The following is a 22,329-nucleotide window of genomic DNA, read 5'->3' as shown; positions in this document are numbered from 1 at the left end:
ATGTCAGAGCCTCCGGTTTCTAGCTGAGGGTCGTTTCCTGCCTCCACTAGTTCGGGGACCGGTCTCCCCCTTTGGCCTGACCCCTCCACGCAGGTGGATTCGGGCGTGCGGTGGCGACTCGCCCGTCCGCACCCCTGGGATCCCTTCATTCCTCGTTCCTGGAGCCTTCTCCGCTCCTCTTCCTTCCTTCTCCCTCTTGCAGGCCTGGGCCTCTGTTACTAGGCCCGCCTCCGGAGCAGAGCTCATGCAGAGCCCCTGCTCCCTGCCACTTCTGCTCAGACTTCTCTGCACTGAACTAAGATGGTGCCCACCTTTTATACTCCCTTCTCAATTCACCCAGGAACTGCTTCCTCCCTGCTCCTGCACTGCAGGGTTCCCCTTCCTCAGTGTTCCCTCCCCCCACTCCAGCCAGGGACAGGGACTGTCGTGCCCATCTCAGGGGCATATTGGTCTCCCTGCCCCACGGCAATGTGGTGTAATGCATGCAGGTGTCGGGTCCTGATCCACACTCCATCCTTATCTGAGAGTGAGATATCACACCTCTGGGTGAGGTGCAATACGTCTGTAGCAACCGAGCCCTCGGTGCTACAGTTCCATTTATCTTCAGCCTAGGTGACGTATTGTGATACAGGGCCGTGATTTTGGCTATAAAAGGGTCCCCTAGACCCCTACCCCAAGCTTTTTAAGAGAATCATATATGGCGTGCCAGGAGACTCTATGGAATGCTTTCTCAGCATCCAACGAGAGTATCTACTTACAAATTTTTAACTGCATCTAGCCCAGGAAATACTTTGTGCCTAGTAGCAGTGTCTGCTAGTCAGCGGATTATCCCGGCTGTTAAGCAAGCTACACCACCTGTAGTTTGGACACTTAATTTTTTCAAAGGAAATGCTTCGGGACCACGGGATACTTAGTGAAGAGCATCAGGAGGCACCCCAAGGCATAGGGGCTGGGACTGGCAGTAGGATGCCTTGCGGTGGACAGCCGAGCTCGATCCTTATAAAAGCTTTTTAACTGCAGCAGCTTTAGTGGACGCTACTGGAGCTGGAATTACGCGGCTGCTGGCATGAGACTTGCCCTCCAATAGATCCTTGTAAATGGATTTAAAGTGTATTCATTCAAATTAGAGGGACAATTTAAATTAAAAAGCTTAGAGCTGCCTCCACCACAGGGGGGCTCTCTCGACCCACCAGCGGACAGGCACCAGTATTGGGAGAGGGGGGCTGGCCGTCAGGGTTCACCGCGGCTCTGGCACAAACCCGGCGACACGGAGGTGGCACGGGCAGGAGCGGACTGGCCGTCTCGGCTTCTCACTTTTTGGATTTTAGAAGGGCATGACATGCCTATATCTGTGTCTCCCCCTCCTTTTACTCCTCCACCTCTTTTCTTTTCGCATGACTATATGTACTTGTCACTTTTCCATGTGTTAGTTGTGTCTTCTGAGCAGTTTGTCAGCTTTTGGACACCTTTGAAGGTGTTTTCTATGTGTTTCTATGTGTTTTTGTTTGCCTGCCATTGGTTTTAACGGTGTTCGAAGGTGTTCGACGAACAGTTCGACGAACAGTTCGGCGAACACACGGGTGTTCGACGAACCGAACCGAACTCGAACACTACGGGGGTGGCTCAACACTAGTAATTATCCCCCTCTACTCTTCTATGGTGAGACCTCATCTGGTATACTGTGTCCAGTTCTGAGCACGACATTTTAAAAAAGACGTCGAAAAACTGGAGCAAGTTCAGTGAAGAGCTACCAGGATGGTGAGCCGTCTACAAACAATGTCGTATGAGCAATGGTTAGAGGATTTGGGAGTGTTTAGTTTGCAAAAGAGAAGACTGAGAGGAGACTTAATAGCTGGCTACAAATATCTGAAGGGATATCACACTGTAGAGGGATCAGCTTTATTCTCGTTTGCACAAGGAAAGACTAGAAGCAATGGGATGAAACTAAATGGGAGGAGACACAGATTAGATATTAGAAAAAACTTTTGGACAGTTAGGGTGATTAATGAGTGGAACAGGCTGCCACGAGAGGTGGTGAGTTCTTCAATGGACGTCTTCAAACAGAGGCTGGACAGATATCTGTCTGAGATGGTTTAGTGAATCCTGCATTGAGCAGGGGGTTGGACACAATGAATCTGGAGATCTTTTCCAACTCTAACATTCTATGATTCTATGATTTTAGTACATCCCCACATGATGCCCTTAAAAATATCAGTGTCATTATAATGCTCCTGAATAAAAATATCTGGCTTACTCTGAGCCCCTAAATAAATAATTGCCTCTCACTATATTTCTTGCACAACATATGACCCCCACACTGTCCTTCTTATGGTACATGCCCTGCACACTGCCTTCTCCTTACCATGCTGGACTCCCTTTTCACACTGTCCTCTCACACTCTGTCCCCCTTTAGGGCCCAGTCTCTATACTGTACCCCCTCATCACACCCCCCCTCCTTGGCACACTGTCCCCTCCTGGCTGTGCCCTTACACTGTTCTCCATGCTGCCCCCACACTACTTAGTCTATATTCTGTAACCACTCACAGTTTTCTTCCCTCATACTGTCTCCTCACACTATTCTCCTCAATAGTCTCCTCACACATTTCCCCCTCCCTCCGAATACTGTCTCCTCTCACATCCACCCTGTTAACCATATTGCCTCATTTATTTACCCTCTCGCTCTCTATACTGCCTCCTCACACATCCCTCCGACTCTCCATACTGTGTCTGCACACATCCCTACACCCTCGCTCACCACACTGCGTCGACATACATTTCTCCCCTCGCTACTCATACTGTGTCTGCATACATTCCCCCCTTTGCTCCCCATTCTGTGTCCGCACCCTTCCCCCTCATACTGTTTCCTTATACATGCCATGCCCCCCACACTAAATCTTCCCAACACACTACAAGCCCCCATCCCCACACTAAACCTCCCCACACAAATTAAACAACCCCATCCTCACACTAAATCTCTGTCATGGGTCTATCAGATGTAACAGACAGTCGCCCTGCAGTTGGTTGCAGGAGATCTCTTCTTTTGGCTTTACAGACACCTTCTTAGCTGTTTCACTCTAGGACCCAGCAGCTACCTCCTTCCTGCTAATTGACACCCTCGGCTGGGTGTTTAAATAGTTTCACTTTGCAGCAGGAAGGGGCCGGTGATATTCTCATGACCCCTTGTGAAGACTTGGAGCTGGTGCTGCCTGTTTGCTTATTCCTGGAGCTGAGAGGACTTGTTGCAATCTCTCTAAAGTCGACTGAAGCTAAGCTAATTCCCCATGTCTGTTTTCCCTAGCTGTCTTCCACTTCCCTATACAGGGCCAAGCGCTAGGGAAATACAGGCTTTAGGTTCACGTGCGGCGATTTTTGAAGAACCAATATAGGGACGTTAGTGGAGGCAGGGTGATATCAGATCAGCGTAGGAGGTCTCCACTCCCCCCTTCCCCCCTTCCCTTTGTGTTGCACTAAGTCTTTCCAACATTTTGCGTGACATTCTCTCCCCACACATTAAATACCCCCATCCCCACATTAAATCTCCCCATAAACATTAAATACACCCATAAACCACACCAAATCTCACCCACCCATTAAATACCCCCATCCCCACATCAAATCTCTCCTACACATTAAACACCCCCATCCCCACTCCAAATTTCCCCACACACATCAAATACCCCCACTGAAATCTCCACACACACTTAGTCTTCTGTGTCTCCAGCTCCACTGGAGTACTTACCACCAATGTGTGCCTCTGCATCACCACCGAGTGACATCAGCAACGCGACAACATGACCTGATCACGTTGCTGACGTTGCTCTGAACCGGTGGTCAGAGTTTCAATTGTACTCGCGTCTGAATGACGCGAGTACAATTATTCACTGGTAGAACGCTTCTGTGAGCCGACTGTCAACGCGACAGCCGTCTCAGGGAATAGCCGGCTCAGGGAATGGCCAACTTCCAGTCCAGGGGGGCAGCAAAATGCTGTCTGTGCCCAAAGAAGATGCCCCGCCTGCCCACGCTAGATACTCCTCTGTGCTAACCATCTCTTCCAAGGTGGTGCCAGTGTCCTGCATTGGCAATTTCATCCTCCTCTGATTTGTGCTTCCTGTCAGGTGAGGACACCGTCAGTAGTGCATCCACCAGCATGCTCATATATTCCTGACATTTCCAATTTGACTCTAATTATGGAAGTATGGATGGCACATTGTGCTTGTAGCGGGAGTCCAGCAGGATGAGCATCCAGTAATCAGCGCTTGTAACAATCCGGGCAACTCGGCGGTCATGGAGCAGGTACTGCAGCATATATTGCCTCATGCGTGCCAGACTGCCTAGAGGCAACAACAAGGTGTCCTCGGTGGAAGGTGTATCATCTGGGTTCTCTGTGTCGTCTGTATCCTCTGTATCCTTCCAGCCACGCTCCAGTGATGCCCGTGAGCTGCTTCGAGTGCCACCTTGCTGTGAACATGGTTGTTCCTTCTCCTCCTACTCCTTCTCTTCATCCTCAAAAACTGTTCCCTGGCTGGACATTTGTGTATCTGGCCACTGTTGGTACAGGAACACATCCTCCAAGACATTCGGACACCTGACCTGATAATGGTGTGAATGTTCCCTGTTCCTCCTATGCCACCACCTCATCTATCATTGCGTTAAGCTTTTTTTTCTAGGAGGCATAGAAGTGTGATAGTAACGCTGATGATGGCGTCAACAGTGCTGACTATGTTTGTGGGGCACTCAAAACAGCGCAACACAGGCACACGTCCCTCATGGAGGCCCACTCGTTGGTCGTGAAGTGACGCTGTTCCGCAGAGCAACTTACTCGTGCGGGCTGCAGTTCATACTCCATTATCGCCTGCTGCTGCTCGCACAGTCTCTCAAGCATGTGCAAGGTGAAGTTCCACCTTGTTGGTCTGTTGCATATAAAGCGTTGAGCAGGAGGGCAGAAATGAAGCTGCAGTGCAGACAGGCGAGCAGCAGCAGGGTGAAAACGCCGAAAGCACACACAGACGGCCTGCACTTTCAGCAGCAGGTCTGACATTTCTGTGTAATTAAGGAAGCTCTGTACCACCAAATTCGGCACATGTGCCAGGCAAAGGATGTGCGTCAAATCGGCTAGGCCCAGAGCAGCTATGAGATTTCACCCATTATTGCACACCACCAGGCCAGGCTTGAGGTTTATCAGCACCACCTACACATCTGTTTTTTGTTTGATCTCCATCCACAGCTACTGTACGGTGTGATTTTTTCCCACAAACAGGTGCGTTTGAGAATAGCATGTTATAGTTTACCGTTGGCTTTGCTGAAGTTGGTGGTGCAGGTGTTATGCTGACGAGGGGGCGCTGGAGGAAGCAAAGTAGAAGGAGGAGCAACATGGACAAAGAAACATCCAAAAAACATGCAATCAATCCTCTGTGGTGGTAGGACATGCTCCTAAAAATGCTTTCTGCCACCGGGCCAGTTGCCACAACATTTACCCAGTGGGCAGTTAGAATGCTATAATGTCCCTGTCCCTGCTTACTGGTCTATGTATTGGTGGTTATGTGGACCTTTACACTGATGACATTGCGCAGTGCACACCTGATTTTGTCCATGTTTGTGCATGGCAGGGATGGGCCACCTGGAAAAGTGGTGGTGGCTGGGAAAAATGAACTGTGGTTCCCATGATCCCAACATATTGTTAGCCCTTTAGAAATCACTTATAAGGCCACATGTAAAATATGAGATTCAGTGTTTGGAGGATATACAAGTGAACGTTTCAGTGGGATGGTGTAGAGATGCTCAGTGACACTGCTGGTGGTGGTGCTGTCACTTCCTCTCTTTGTGGGGAGTCAGGTGGCCCTGTGGCTCGGGAGGGGGAGGAAGAAGCAGAGACTGCAGCAGAAAAGGGAGAAGGCTCAGATCTTTCCTGTTTTTTCAGGTGTGCATGACACTGCAGCTGATGCTCTGTAATCAGATGCCTCATCATGCAGGTAGTACTCAGGTTAAGAACATTTATGCCTCGCTTCAGTCTATGATGGCACAGCGTGCAAACCACCCATGTATTGTAAGTGAGCTCCTTTGAGCTGGCTTTGGTGTGCTCAGTTCGACAGCACAATGGCCTGTAGCAGCCAACGTACTGGCTAGGGGTTGGAGGAAGGGGAGTAGGAGACAACATGGATAGAGAAAAGGCTACGGGGAGGCCACAGTTCACAATTGCAGCCAACTTAATGGCAAGGGTCTGGCCTCAGTGCTTTTGCACCCTGCTCCCTCTTTTGCTGTTCAGCTAGGGCAACGTGACCACCACCTCTTCCTCTGAACTGCCCATGTCACTCGGATAGCCTTGACTCAATGTGGGGTCTAGGACCTCTTCATCCCCCTTCGCATCATCACATCTCTTTAGTCTGTCTGTAACTCTGCTGCCCTACTAATCCATTTCTGTCCTCAATACTGCTCCGCTTCTCCCCTCCACAAATCCCTTCATTGTATCTCAATTCCACAAAGTATCCAATACAAAGTACTAACACTGACCTACAATGCCATCCATATTCTGACTCCCCCATATATCTCTGAACTAATGTTCTTCCTCCTCCTCCTGTTCCACCACCTGTTCCATCATCACCTGAAGTGTTTTTTTCAAGGAAGCATAGAAGTTGGGAGAATAACACTGTTGATGGTGTCATCAGCACTGGCCATGTTTGAGTAGTACTCAGAGCAATGCAACACGGCCCACTTGTTAATCTTGAAGTGATGTTATTCCACAGAGTGACTCATCCGTGCGTGCTGCAGCTGAAACTTCACTATCGTGTGCTGCTGCTCACACAGTCTCTCCAGCATATGCAAGGTGGAGTTCCATCTTGTGGGTACGTCGCATATGAGGTGGGGAGCAGGAAGGCAGAAATGATGAGAAGCATAAGGGTGAGAACGCCAAAAGCATGCACAGTTGGCCAGAACTTTCTGACCGGATGAGGAGACTGTGGAGGAAGCGGAGTAGGAGGCAACATAGACAGAGAAAAGGCTAGGGTCTGGTCGCAGTGCGCAGTAGCAGCCAACTTAATGGCTAGGTGCCGGCCTCAGCTCTTTTGTGCCCTGCTATCTTGTTTGCTGTGCAGCTGAGGTAGCGTGACCACCACCTCTTCCTCCAAACTGCTCACATCATTCGGATGGCCTTGACTCCACGTGGGGTCTTGGACCTCATCATCCTCCACCTCATCATCACACCCCTCCAGACTGTCTGTAACTCTGCTGCCCTACTTATCCATTTCTGTCTTCTCTACTCCTCCTCTTCTCCTCTCTACAAATCTTTTCATTGTGTCCCAATTCCACAATGTATCCACTTAAAGCTACTAACACTGAACTACAAAGCCATACATAATCTGTCTCCTTCATATATCTTTGAACTAATCTCCCAATAAATCCCACCACATAATCTCTAGTCCTCTAAATACCTCTTTTTCTCCTCAACATCCATATTTTTCTCATCCAATCGCCTGTAAGACTTCTAAGTTTCCCCCATCCTGTAGAAATCTATGGCCCAACACATCCGATTATCCCCTAAATTCGGAGCATTCAAGCAGAACTTGAAAACCCAAGTCTTCAGAACAGCTGACAGCCTGCAATGACCCTGAAGCCACCTCACCAACACCAGAGCTGCTGCAATCCCCGAACCTACTGTCTTCTTCCCAATTAACCGGTAGAATGTAAGGCCGCAAGGGTAGGGTCATCTACCCTCTGTACCTATCTATCACTATTAGTTTGTTCATTGTAATTTCTATTTGTATGTAACCTCTCCTCATGTACAGCACCATGGAATCAATGGTCTTCTAAAAAAAAAAAAATAATAATAATCCTCCGCATGATGTTCCACCCAGTCCTCACCATTGCCCTCATTGCTGTATTATACACAGCAGAAAGCTGCAGCAATTGGCACCTGTGTTTCATGATCAGAGATGTGCTGCGGTGGTCCGCTGATAGTTTGCACTATCCCTCCCACGTACTCATCCTCAAACAGAACAAATGGTTGGGCATCAGTGCACTCAATCTCTTCCATTTGTGGGGTAGGGCCAGGTGAATGGACCATGGAACCACAGCCAGCAGTCATCAAAAAGCAGAAGTGACTGCTGCATGACTTGAGACTCAGACTGATTGCCTCATTTGCAAGGGGGTGAGGTGAAAGACAGATGCCCATGGGATGCAGGTGCAAACTCTGCGCTTTCATCAGGGCACCGGGTAGAAGACAAAGCGAAGGAACTGTTGACACTCTCAGACAACCAATCTACAACCACTTCTACTTGTTCTGGCCTCACCATTCATCCAGCGGCGCTTGGGCCTACTAAATTACACAGAATGTCCTGCCACCTGTGTGGAAGGTGTTTTATTTGTGCACATAGCAGGCACAGATTGACCGTGGCCTCTCTCTCTATGCAGCAGCTACATCACCACCAGCAGCTACACAGCCACATCCCTTATTTGATGCTCTTCTCATTGTTTTCACCCCAAAAAAGTGCAGAACATTATACGGCCTGTATACAGAGAGAGAGTGACCAGCAGTTTATTACACTGCCTGTTTTCAGAGTACCCCCCAAAAAACAATAAAAAAAAAAAATAGTGTTGGCTACTTCCTCCACCTACGCTTCTTCTACCTACACCCCACCTCAACCCCCTCCTCCACTTGGACCTCCTCCTTCTGGTTCAAGATTATAATTTTTTCTTTTTTTAATTCTGTTATTTTAAGTCATTTCCCTATCCACATTTGTTTGCAGGGCAATTGTCCTGCTCTTTCCCCCATTTTGCTTCTTTTTGTAGCCCCGTAGCCTTTACTATGACCATTTTACAGCCATTTTAAAGCACTGAAGTTCGGGATGTCATTGACTTCTATTGGCTTCGGGTTTGGGGTAAAGTTTGGAGTCAAGTTCGGATACTGAACCGAAGTTTCAATTGTAGTTCGGCCGAACCCAACGAACCTGACCATCCAGGGGTCCTCTCATTCCTATTTAGTAGCAGACCTAGTTTCATCACTGTTGTTCATCAGAGTTTCATCAGTTATTTTTTGCTGATGAGAAAAAAAAAGTTTCTCCACCTTCTCCTATCAGTCAGTGAGAAACAGAGAGCATATGCATGGCAACCGAATCTTGTACAAATTTTTCACAGACCCATTGACTTTCATTGCTGAGCTTGATCAGATACTTGGACATAGGCTGCGTTCAGTATTTGGTCAGTATTTTACATGAGTATTTGTAAACCAAAATCAGGAGTGGAACAATCAGAGGAAAAGTGTTTTTTATCCAGTCCTGATTTTGGATTACAAAAACTGATGTCAAATACTGAACGAGTGAACGTGGCCTAAGTGTCCTCGATTTTGCTAGGACCACTCAGCAAAAATGCACAAACATGTGAACAGCTCAATGGACTGTTATAGGTATTAGTGCTAATCGGGAAAAAACGGATAGCACTCATGTGTGAAAAACTGATGTGAGAATGAGCTCTAACACTTTATTTATGCAGCAAATGGACAGCTTAAATTAAAAAAAAAATAAAATCAACGGCAGTGCGTTTTTTTTTTCGAATTCTTCCTATAAAGATTTAAAAGTTAGGCATTAAGTTATGTGTACCCCAAAATAATGTCGATGACAAATACGACTCATCCCATGAAAAAACAAGCAATAACAGCTACAGAATATCAAGTAGAAAATTAAAAAAGTTATGGCTCCTGGAATGTGATAATGAAAAATGGAAATAAAAAAGGTGTTGATATTAAGGCTAAATTAGAACTGGCAGGTTGGTATGGTGCTCTGATTGTCTGGGCACTGTGACTGCATGATGAGCCCCAGGACTATGGTTGTACAACTCAGACAGATATTTGCTACTGCTTCCTGTCATAAATAACTACAGCCCCAGCAATTTAACTCCTTCGATGTCTTTGGTTAATAACAACTGTAGCATCTGCAATAATTCACAGAAGGAGAAGCCTTCAGGTTGCAATTGCTGAAGTTGCTGATGGATTATCACTTTAACTGGGGAACCAAGAAAGGCCTTCAGGTTGCAATTGGATATGCCTTTTAGGCCATGTCTACATTAATATCAGATACCACATCAAACCCCTTAAATATATTCAGATATTAGATTGGTCAAAAAGATATTCAAGCCTGAAGATTAGACTATGGCCCTGATTCATCATTTACCTGTTTTATGCCTTTTTTTGGTTTGCGCCCAATTCATTATTCTATCTGTGCCTTTTTTGACATCTACTGTATTTTATATGTGCTCTGCTCACCTGTTTTTTTGCTTTCTGCTTTCCGCAAATACCAGAATGGGGTGCAAATACCAGTATGGGGAGCATACACCAGGATGGGGGAGCATATACCAGGATGGGGGAGGATTTTCCAGGATGGGGATCTCGATGGGGGCACAAATACCAGGATGGGGGTGGAAATTCCAGGATGGGGGAGCATATACCAGGATAAGGGAGCATATACTAGGATGGGGAGCGTATACCAGGATGGGGGAGCATTTACGAGGATGGGGGAGCATATTCAAGGATGGGGGATCACATACCAGGATAGGGGATCACATACCAGGATAGGGGACCAGAATGGGGGATCATATACGAGGATGGGGGACAAGGATTGGGGAGCATACACTCAGATGGGGGAGCATACACCAGGATGGGGGAGCATATACCAGGATGGGGGAGCGTATACCAGGATAGAGGAGCATATATCAGGATGGAAGAGCATATACAAAGATGAGGGAGCATATACCAGGATGGGGGACCACGATTAAGGAGCATAAACTAGGATAGGGGAGCATATACCAGAATAGGGACCAGGATTGGGGTGCATATACCAGGATGGGGGAGCATATAACAGGATGGGGGTGCATATGCCAGGATGGGGAAGCATTTTCCAGAATGGGGATCAGGATGAGGGTGCATATACCAGGATGGGGGACCACTATTGAGGAGCATAAACTAGGATAGGGGAGCATATACCAGAATAGGGACCAGGATTGGGGTGCATATACCAGGATGGCGGAGAATATATCAGAATGGGGGAGCATATACCAGGATGGGGAAGCATATTTCAGGATGGGGGAGCATATTCCAGGATGGGGGACCAGAATGGTGGATCATATACCAGGATGGGAGACCAGGATGGAGGAGCATATACCAGGATGGGGGACCAGGATGAAGGGAAGCATATACCAGGATGGGGGAGCATGGACCAGGATGGGGGGGAAGCATATACCAGGATGGGGAACCAGGATCGGAGCGCATATACCAGAATGGGGAAGTATACCAAGATAGGGGACCAGGATAGGGGACCATATACCAAGAAAAATGCTCGCCACCCGTGCATAGAATGGGTTCAATAGCTAGTATATATTTACTCTGCTTGGAGAGAGAGCTGAACTAGAACTAAACACATAATGCATTGAGAGTTGAGACCTACTTATATGACTGAAGATCTGCAACAAAAATCTGACTAAATTTCTGCTGCAATATGCAGCTTGATGCACTTTGAAGCTCCACGTGGATTACTTTTCAGAGTTTCAGCTCAGTCTTGATGTTTTTGTAATTGTATGTGCATGTAGATTATTTTTTAAAGCTGTGCAGCTAAAGCTGTGCTAATGTCTGACACAAGCATATATAGCAAATATATGGGTATAGGGGTATAATGTGATTCAGGTTTTTACTGTTCATATAAAAGTATGACAATTACCACAATGAGTAAAAGGATTATGGAGTATCTTAAACCTTTAATCTATTTCGTAGGCAATTTCATCATCTCCAGATCAGTGAGACCCCCACTGATCACTCAAAAGACCGCTAAAAAGTGTAGCCTGTAAGGCAGAAGCAGAGTATGGATACAATACAAAGCCTAGGACTTTTTATTGTAGTGGTACTTTGCAATGTTCTTTCACCCATGCAGGAGCACTCCTGCTTCAGGAGCTGTGCACTTTTCAGCCGTCTTTTGAGCAATCAGTGAGGGTCTCAGGACCTGGACCCCACAGATCTGCAAATATGTAAAGTGCCTTCGCAAATATATAAAAAAAATAATTAAACATTTAGATACTCTTTAAACCAATTCTACCTATCTTTATGCCTTTCTTGACCGTCAGTCTTAAAGGGAACGTGCTGTTAGGTTTTCCATGTTATATATAGCTTCTACTGCTATGTTGAGACTGTAACGCCCGTCTAAATTGTGCTTTTGCTTTACCACAGAAGACTGTCATACTTGAAAAAGGTCTGTATTCTTATCCCTTGTTATATGTAAATCGCTATGAAAGTGGGCGCTCCCAGAAAATCACCAGCACCACTGCAATCTTTAATGATTCAGCACCAGTGCATTGATTAAAGGCATAGCTCCCAACCATCCGGTATTCTGCGGGACTGTCCCATCACAGCTCAGCTGTTCTCCCAGGTTCTATTTATACTCACCTCTCTGTGTCAGGGTGTAGCTCCTTCTTCGGGGGCAGGGCTGCTCACTGGTCAGTGAATACATTATATTACTCTCATCTCTTCTTTCTCCTGTGATCAGCTCTGCCAGGACTCAAACTTGCATCTCAGTGTTTAGAGGCTGTAGCTCTAACCACTGAGCAACAGCTCTAACCACTGAGCAACAGCTCTAACCACTGAGCAACAGCTCTAACCACTGAGCTACAGCTCTAACCACTGAGCTACAGCACTCAATGGTCAACATAGGAGGATTTAGTTAACTTGACTCTACAATGCAGGAATGCATTGTAGAGTCAAGAAGCACAGACAGTACAGAAGCAGAGTATTCATCTCTATAGAAATACATTGTGTATAACAATGTATTTTTATGGTGTCTGTATACTGAGCTGAAGAAAATGATTTTTTGGATCCTTTAAATAAAAGTAGTAAATTTGTGAACAATTACAAAGATACATTTTTTTTCTGGGAGTCCATGGTCTTGAACTCAGAAAACATTACAGACACAGCAGACACTTATCTTGCGGAGCCATCTCTAGTGAAATTATTGCTAGAATTCTGTCTACTTGACCTGTACTGCAGGCTTTGACTATAGGCTTATTGTACTGATCTAAATACACTGTTGGGTATTATATATGTAATTTTATTTTGCAGGGAGAATAAGAGATTTTTTCAGCCTATAAGATTGCTAAATAATAATAGAGAAAAACATTTAATAATGAAAAAAATAATATTATTTATTTATATAGCGCCATTGATTCCATGGTGCTGTACATAAGAAGGGGTTACATACAGATATACAAATACAGATATCACTTACAGTAAACAAACTAAGAATGATAGACTGGTACGGAGGGAAGAGGACCCTGCCCTTGCGGGCTTACATTCTACAGGAATGGGGAAGGAGACAGTAGGTTGAGCGGTTGCAGTATCTCTGGTGTTGTTGAGGTGGCAGCAAGCAAAATCATGGCAGGCTGTAAGCTTATTTGAAGAGATGGGTTTTCAGGTTCCGTCTGAAGGATCCGAGTGTGGCGGATAATTGGACATGTTGAGGCACAGAATTTCATAGAACGGGGGATATTCGGGAGAAATCTTGGAGGTGATTACGTGAGGAACAAATAAGTGTGGAGGATAGAAAGAGGTCTTGGGAGGACCAGAGATTATGTGAGGGAATATATCGGGAGATTAGTTCAGAGATGTATGGAGGAGAGAGGTTATGAATGGCTTTGTAGGTCAGTGTTAGTAGTTTGAACTTGATACGCTGGGCAATTGGGTGCCAGTGAAGGGAGGGTTGCAGAGGAGTAGCAAGGCGAGAGATGGACCCATCGCACAGCATAGTTAAGGATGGACTGGAGGGGTGCGAGAGTGTTAGCAGGTAGGCCACAGAGGAGGATGTTGCAGTAGTCGAGGCGGGAGATGATGAGGGCATGCACAAGCAGTTTAGTAGATTGAGGGTTGAGGAAAGGACCGATTCTGGAAATATTTTTGAGCTGGAGGCGACAGGAGGTGGTGAGAGCTTGGGTGTGGGGTTTAAAGGACAGGGCAGAGTCAAGGGTTACTCCGAGGCAGCGGATTGTCGGTACAGGGGAAAGAGTGATGTCATTTATTGGGATAGAAAGATCAGGTGGGAAATATATGCGAGATGGGGGAAAGATGATGAGTTTTGTCCACATTGAGCTTGAGGAAGCGGGAGGAGAAGAAAGAGGATATGGCTGCTAGACATGCTGGGATTCTGAACAGCAGAGAAGTGACATCTGGGCCAGAGAGGTAGATCTGGGTGTCATCAGCGTACAGATGGTACTGGAAGCCATGGGATTTTATGAGCTGTCCCAGGCCAAGGGTATAGATTGAGAAGAGTACGGGTCCTAGGACAGAGCCTTGAGGGACTCCAACAGAGAGGGGGTGGGGTGAGGAGGTAGTGTGTGAGTGGGAGACGCTAAATGTGCTGTTAGAAAGGTATGAGGAGATCCAAGATAGGGCAAGGTCTTTGACGCCAAAGGAAGAGAGGATCTGTAGTAGGAGGCAGTGGTCAACTGTATCAAAAGCAGTGGACAGGTTAAGAAGAAGGGGTACAGAGAATTGTCTGTTAGCTTTGGCTGTAAGTAAGTCATTGGTGATTTTCGTAAGGGCAGTTTCGGTGGAATGGTGGGGGCGGAAGCTGGATTGTCAGTTGTCGAAGAGAGAGTTAGATGAGAAGTGGGAGGAAAGTTCAGCGTGAACGTGTTGCTCAAGGAGCTTTGAGGCAAATGGGAGCAGCTATAGGGGGAGATAGCTGGACAAGGCGGTTGGGTCAAGCATGGCTTTTTGAGGAAGGGCGTGATTGTGGCAGGTTTGAAGGCAGCGGGGAAGGTACCAGAAGATAGTGATAGGTTGAAGAGATGGGTTAGGGATGGGATGAGTGTAGGGGTGAGGTCGGGGAGGAGGTGGGATGGAATCGAGTGCACAAGTGGTGAGGTGTGATTTGGAGAGGAGACGAGTGAGGTCTCTTTCCATGATGTTGGGAAGGGAGGTTATGGGGGTAGGGCAATGGTGTGGAAAACAAAGGGGTTGTGGTGGTTGGACAGTAAAGACTTGCCCTGTTTGGTCAATCTTGTTTTTGAAGTGTGTGGCAAACTCCTCAGCAGAGATGACGGAGGTCGGATGGGGCAGTGGAGGGCGGAGAAGAGGGTTAAAAGTGTTGAATAGCTGTTTGGGGTTGTAGGATAGGGAGGATATGAGGGTTGTGAAGTAAGCCTGTTTAGAAGAGGTGAGTGCTGATTTGAATGCGAGTGTTGCTTGTTTGAATGCAGTGAAGTCATCTTGAGAATGTGTTTTCTTCCAGCGCCTCTCCGCAACCCTGGACGCTTGTCGAAGCTGTTTAGTGTCATTTTTAATGCGTTTTGTAAAAAATCAGCAAATAACATGGACATATTTGGTGTCCCTGTAATTGTAATGACCCGCAGAACACAGCGATCAGATTATTTACGGGGATCAGTAAATGGAGTAAAAAAAATAGCGTGATTGATATTTTTTCTTTATTAAACCCATAAAAAATGTAATAAAACTGTAATGCTGAGGCTGTGTTCACACGTAGCGTAAATGCTGCCTTTTTTTGCTGCTTTTTTTGTGCAGGTGTTCGCATCAGACAGCGCAGTAACAGTCTTCTCTGTCTATTGGTGTTTGCTGCATTTATTTTATGCGGTTTCCCGCTTATTTGATGCGGGGCAGATATGAAGCAGAGTTTTTAATGCTTTTTAATAGTACAGAAAAGCTTTGATTCTGCACTTAAAAATGCAGCGGCAATTTTTTTCTCCATGCGCTTTTTTCAGAAGAAGCCTTTAGAGAAAATGCACCAAAACCGCACAGTAGTGATGAGTGAGTGTGTATTATTAACCCTTTCGGTGAGCACGCTTGGGTGTTCGCTGAGTATTTTCGGCGTGCTTGACATTCATGTTTGAGCTGCAGCGGCTGCATGTGTCGCGGCTGTTAGACAACTGTGACACATGCAGAATGCCGTGACACATGCAGCCATGGTGGCACTAACATAAATGCCGAGTGAGCCGAAAGGGTTAATGTCAGGAAAATATTAATGTCAGGGACAGATTAAGAGAATATTACCCTTCTCCTATGCCCTCTCCTGTAGTGTTTGTCCAGAGATGACAATTATACTGTGTCTTCCTGCAAATTATCCCCCACAGCCAAAAGGCTTTACACATGAAGTGTCACAAGCTAAAATGCAAATGTATTTCCTCTTAACACAGACCTGAGATAGATTGACACCTTCTCCCAAGCAATGAGTTTGGAGGAAAGAGGAAATGGTTCGTTAAGTTCAAAGAGACCCACAGACAATTCCTGGCCACCAGCCATAGCCAGATCGGCTCCGATATTAGATATGAAATAGTATGAGTTCCATACATCCGGCAATAATGAGACCCAAATGGGTAGTGACCAAATCAGCCCAGGAATGTGTAGGTAGTTTTCCAGGGCTGTAACCAAAATCAGGGCGCTGTAGTGCAAAAACACCAGAATAGCAGACTGCAGCTATGTGAAGTGTGATATCAAAATAAAGATAAAATCATAAGAGAAAAAATTGCATAGTTTGCAAGCTTCTGCGATCAACGAGCAATGAGTTAGAAGTTAGCGTTTCTAATAAAAATGCACACAGGCTGGAGACCGGCCCACATGATGTCACCACAAGGGGCATGTGGCGTGTGGCCAGATCTCCCCTTAGGTATAAAAGAATCTATGGAGATGACAGGAGCACTCATTGCCAGGGGGGAATAAGAATTATAAGCAACGGGTCCTGTTCAATGACAGCATAATCTGGAGAGCCCCTCCTCCATCTATATTGAATCGTCTCCGCGATCGTATAGTGTAAGTAAGTTATCTTCTCTTTCCTCCTGTTTATTTTATGTAACTGCCTATGTATTTTAATGTCCCCTTTGCAACATCCTTGTATATATTTTTCCTAAACACTGCCTCCCTTTTGGATTAAATATAAAATTTAATAGTTCTGTTTCTTTTGTTCTGTAATCGTTCCCTCCCCTGAAGCCATATACGCTACCAAAATGCAGGCGTCCGGCCAGGCCTGTATTATATTTCAAACTCGGTCGGTGGTGGCATTGAGTATTAATAATTTAGCTATCGTGAAGGTGACAGTGACCATACGGAGGGCGTTAAACACGGTTTCCAGGCTGTGGAACCCAGGGTGTTGAGCCATACGCTCACTGGTCGCTTACCGATACCTACATAGAGAGTAGTCTGGATCGCGTGCTCGCGACTCCGGACGAAATCCCTGACAGTTAACAACACGCGTTCGCTCATCACTACCGCAGAGTTCAGCAGCATCTTCAGATGCTTCTATGTGAAGCCTAAAAAAACGCAGATACTTCATTAAGTGCATACTTTTCTGTATTATAAAAAGCACCTTAAAAACGCGGCTTCACATCTGGACCAGAAACACATCAAATAAGGGGAAGGAGATTGTTATTGTGGAGTTTGGTGCGGACATCTGCTTAAAATATAAAACACAGTATTTCTGCAACAGGTGAACACGGCCTTATAGACACAAGAAAGCCGGATGTCGTATAGCGAAGCTACAGAAAGATGAGAAAGTTCTGGCGGCTCCGACTGTGAATAAGGGAACAAAAAAATAATCCACAGGTCCCAACGAGAGATGAGCAGGACGCACAGAGGACGTCATGCTGCCCTGAAAGATATGAGATTTGCAGCCTCCTGTCCAGCCACCAGGTAGCACTGATCTGAACGTTGGAGACCCAGGAATCCATCCGCTCATCTCTAGTCCCAACTGTCCCGGATACAGCGGACAGTCCTGGATTTGGGTGTCAGTCTCGGGCGTCTGCTGAATTTCTCTCACTACCAGCGCCCCTCTGACAGCTACTCCTGCTAGGGGAGAAAAATAATGGTAAATGGGCGTGGACTGAGTGTGGCCAAGGGCGTGGCCAAAACTTGCCGCAGCGCGCTACGCGCGTCGCATAGTTTGTCCCTCTTTCTGTTCTTCAAAAGTTGGAAGGTAAGTTAAAGGGAATCCATCAGCAGGTTTTGCTGTATATTCTGAGAGCAGCATTATATAGGGTCAGAAAGTCGGACTCCACTTACTGACTGAACTGCTTGGTGTGGTTTTCATAGAATCCCTGTTTTGTCTGATGTAGATGTTGCTGAGCTAAGTCTTCTGCTCTATGTATAACCCCATCCACACCCCTGACTGGCAGCTTCCTGTGCACACTGTGCGTTGTGAGCAAGCTGCTGCTCAGTGATGGATGGGGTTACACAGATTAGCCTGACTGCTGGTCGCCTGAGCTGTAGTCCGGCAGTGATAATCTCCTGCTGATAAAAAACTAGCAGTATTGAAAAACCACAGCACAAAGGCTAATAAATGACACATCTCTGAAATCAGGCTCTCATGCCCTATACTATACTACTCTCAGATTAAATAGCAAAAACCTGATGAAAGGGTCCTTTTAATAAGTCACTCTTACATACAGCTCAATGCTGGCACATGCTCATTCACACAGCCCTGTTCGGCTGAGCAATCATCTTTTGAGATTCTGCTAACCACTTCAGGTTTCCAAAGAAGCAAAGCAGTTAAAAGAAATGAGCTGACCATTCTTCTGGCTGCTCATTTGTTAATAAAATGCGAGCAAAAAATAAAATTCAGTCAGACGTTGCAAAATAAAATGTTGAGAAAACTACCAAAAAAAGATGTTGGCCATTCCTGAAGCGTCTTCCTTTTCAAAAAGTGGCTCTTTTGCTGTCCATGAATTTGAAATTTATGATTTTACTAATCTTGTAAATAGCTTTTTTAGGTTTCTCTTTCTCCTGTTTTTAACATTTCCTAATCACAGAATTATGTTTATTCATTCGGAATTCAATAACACAAGAGGCTTGACCTACATATGAATCCGCACAGGGATACTTTAGTAGGTAAATAGCATTTTTGCTCTTGGACATGAAAAACTTTTAAGTTTCGTTGCATTAGTAGGTTGTCATCAAATAGCAATGCCTAGTTTCCTATGTTACAGAATTGTTATGTATTTGAAAAAACAGATGCTATACCACGGCTTTGTAAGGCATTCGATTTTTTTGCCCACTCATAGACTTGAATGGGTTTGTCTCATCGGATTTATGGAAGAAACTAGTGCATGCTGCAATTTTTTTCACACGCAGTTTCGGTCCTTGAAAAAAATACTTGTCGACCCTGTCCCATTGAATAATATTGGTCTGAGTACTGTCAATTTTTTTATGCATAGTACTTGAACCAGTCGCATGAACCAGCCCTTAGAGTGAGAACAAAGGCTTGAGAAAGAGTTCAGGATTTGAAGGATGGAGAGAGAAGTTCAACATCTATATTTATGCTATAGAAAGCTTCTGACAACAAGCTAAAACAGAGAGATATTCATACATGCCAACAAGTACATTGTTCTGCAGCAATTGCAGCAAATGATATAGTATGGGAAGGAGGGAAATGTGCGAGAAAATGACAATATGGGGAAATATGTGAGGTGACAGTATGATGAGTGGGTAAATTTGTGATGAGAAAGTATGGGGAGAAGGAAATGTATGAGGAGACAATTTGAAGAGGGTGGGATGTATAAATAAACAATATGAGGAAGAGGGAATGTGTGAGGAGACAGTATGGGGGAGGGGTGGAATGTATGTAGAGATAGTGTAGGGGAGAGGGTAAAAATGTGAGGAGACAGTATGAGGAAGGGGAATGTGTAAGGAGACACTATGGGGATTGGGAGGAAGTGTGTGAGGAAACAGTATGGAGAGGGGAGATGTGTGAGGAGACATTATAGGGAAGGGGAAAAATGAGTGAGGATACAGTATGTGGGTAATGTGTGAGAAGACAGTATGGGGATGGGGTGAATGTGTGAGGCCATAGTGAGGCCAGTATAGAGACTGGGTAGTGTGGAGAGGCAGCATAAAGAGGGGTCATCATGAGGAGACAGCATGAAGGAACAGTATGGAGGTAACAGTAGTCAGAGGGGGTGAAGAGGAGGTACAGTATAGAGACTGGGTAGTATAGGGAGACACACTGTGAGAGGACAGTGTGAAGATGGGTCTAGTTTTGAAAGAAGAAGACAATGTGGAGGCCATGTACCATAAGAGGAACAGTGTAGGAGCCACATTTTGTGTAATGAGCACAGTGAGGGGCAATTATTCATGTGCACAGCATAGGGCAAACATTTTTATTCAAGGGTATTATAATACAACTGTTATTAATAAGGGCATCATGTCAGAATGTGCTGTAGAAGACTGGAGAAGAGATAAATCTGCAGAGTCAAGTTGTGAATGTGAACTATTATCATAGTATAATAAAATAAAGGAAAGAGAACATCTCCAGTCAGAGAAGATGTTATTTATAAAGTACCTGTATCTAAATGTTTATTTGTGATACTGAACTTATCTAATCATTGGTTCCTGTATGGTGTGCTCTGATGATAGCTGTTAATAACAACTCCAAGTATCTAATTACTATTGTTAAGGAGAAAATGGGAATTGTAGGTCATACAATAAAATTGTATATTGGTCTTGCCTGACATTACAATTGATCGGTGTACTAAGCTTGGTGATGTATTCCTGTACTGATGGTGATTCTGGTGATGTATTCCTGTACTGATGGTGATTCTGGTGATGTATTCCTGTACTGATGGTGGTTCTAGTGATATATTCATGTACTGATGGTGGTTTTGCTGATGTATTGAAGTACTGCTGGTGGTTTTGGTGATGTATTCCCCTACTGATGTTGATTCTGGTGCTGTATTCATTCACTGATGGTGCTTCTGATGATGTATTCCTGTATTGAGGATGATTTTGATGCTGTATTTGTTTACTGTTGGTGGCTCTCTTCATGTATTTCTGTATTGATCATTGTTTGGATGCTGTATTTCTTTTCTTGGTTCAGATCCTGATACATGTAACAATCTATAACTTGTCAGATAACGTGATACATGGCTATGTTAATAAAGTATTGTGCAGTTTGACAAGTTAAGGATTAATACATCTGTACAATATTAGGAACGTTAATCATAAAATTAAGCACTGTAGCTTGTTAAATCATAACAGCCTGTCAAACACTCACCTTCATGACTCGGTTCTGCTTGCCAGTTCCAGCGGTCATCACGTGACCATTTTATACTTACAATCACGTGCTGGCTAGCTTCTTTTTCTGCTTCTCTTAATAAAGAAGGGCCTGTAATTGTTCACTGAACATTGAAAGAATCAGGAAGAGAAGCTAGTTGACAGTGACTAAGTATGCAAATCACATCTAAACAGTCTCATAATGACTACCCAAACTGCTTAAGATATGTATAGGTGGAGGCACCAAACTGAATTTTTTCCACGATGGCAGAAAAATATAGATCTGCCTCACCTGTAAAGGCTAAATATTATTCCACAGATCAATCTCTCACTTGTGTCTCACTTAGGCTACAGTCAGTCCAAACAAAGATCCAGGAACACAAATTTGGTCACCTACCTATTAAATAAAGGCAATAATTCCCAACACCGCACACAGTGTACTCACTGGTACCTACTATACTCCAGCAATTAGACACATTTGAATTTCTTGCAAGCCATATTTCTTATTAGCATCTAATATATTTAACCTCTACATACAATAGAGCTTATCTTCACTTCTTGTCTAAACCTGGTATAGCATTTCTATTCCACCTATTTCCTAGTTACACCATGCTGATGTTGACACCCTTATTCATATCTTCTGACAGTGCTCCCTTATAGTTCACGTCTGAAGATTGGTCAGGAGTCTAGCTGTAAAAATCTGTAGCCAGTTGAATAAAATAGTGGGAGTGCACCATTTAGTCACCTCCACACGACTCTCTCCTTTGAATGAAGTCTAACATTCAAAAAATTGAGAATTAATGCTATTAATGTTTAGATAGTATTTCAACCTGAGTTTTCTTAGTCATTTTTAGAACCTAGCTCCTGAATGTTTGTGCTTGTTTATATAATATATTATCATTATATACTAAAGAGAACCTTGTCATGTCCAGAAATGCTACTTGCCTGCATATATTAAGTTAATCTGCAGGTAAATAGCGCTAAAATCATGCCCGCCTGTCTTACCAGAAGCACGGGTATAGGGAGCAAATTTATATTCACCTGAGTGGCAGCTGTAACCCCTCCCCAGCACATTGATTGACAGCTACGCTATTTAGCACTTGTGTGCAGAGCAGGCTCTCAGTTGAAGTGCCAGGGAGTAGTAACAGCTGCTGAGTGCAGTATACTGTCCCTGCTAGCTCCTGTGAGTGTCTACAGGGAGGATATTAGCTCATTTTCTCCCTGTAGCTGTATTTCCAGAAAGGCAATCGTGATTTTATTGCCATTTACCCTATTTTGTCAAGTAAATTGCATCTCAGGACATGACAGGACTTCTA

At 45.0% G+C, this 22,329-nt stretch overlaps 1 protein-coding gene across 3 annotated transcripts in view; it reads left to right on the top strand.

Annotated features, from left to right (window-relative positions):
* LOC141164413 (A-type potassium channel modulatory protein KCNIP1) overlaps nt 1–22,329 on the top strand; it is an 858,918-nt gene that overhangs the window by 208,412 nt on the left and 628,177 nt on the right. The window lies entirely within an intron of this gene.

Source organism: Phyllobates terribilis, unplaced genomic scaffold, assembly GCF_046119375.1.
Source record: "Phyllobates terribilis strain yellow unplaced genomic scaffold, ASM4611937v1 Scaffold_10__3_contigs__length_209671492, whole genome shotgun sequence".
NCBI classification, from domain to species: Eukaryota; Metazoa; Chordata; class Amphibia; order Anura; family Dendrobatidae; genus Phyllobates; species Phyllobates terribilis.
This window is presented reverse-complemented; position numbering and strand designations above follow the sequence as displayed.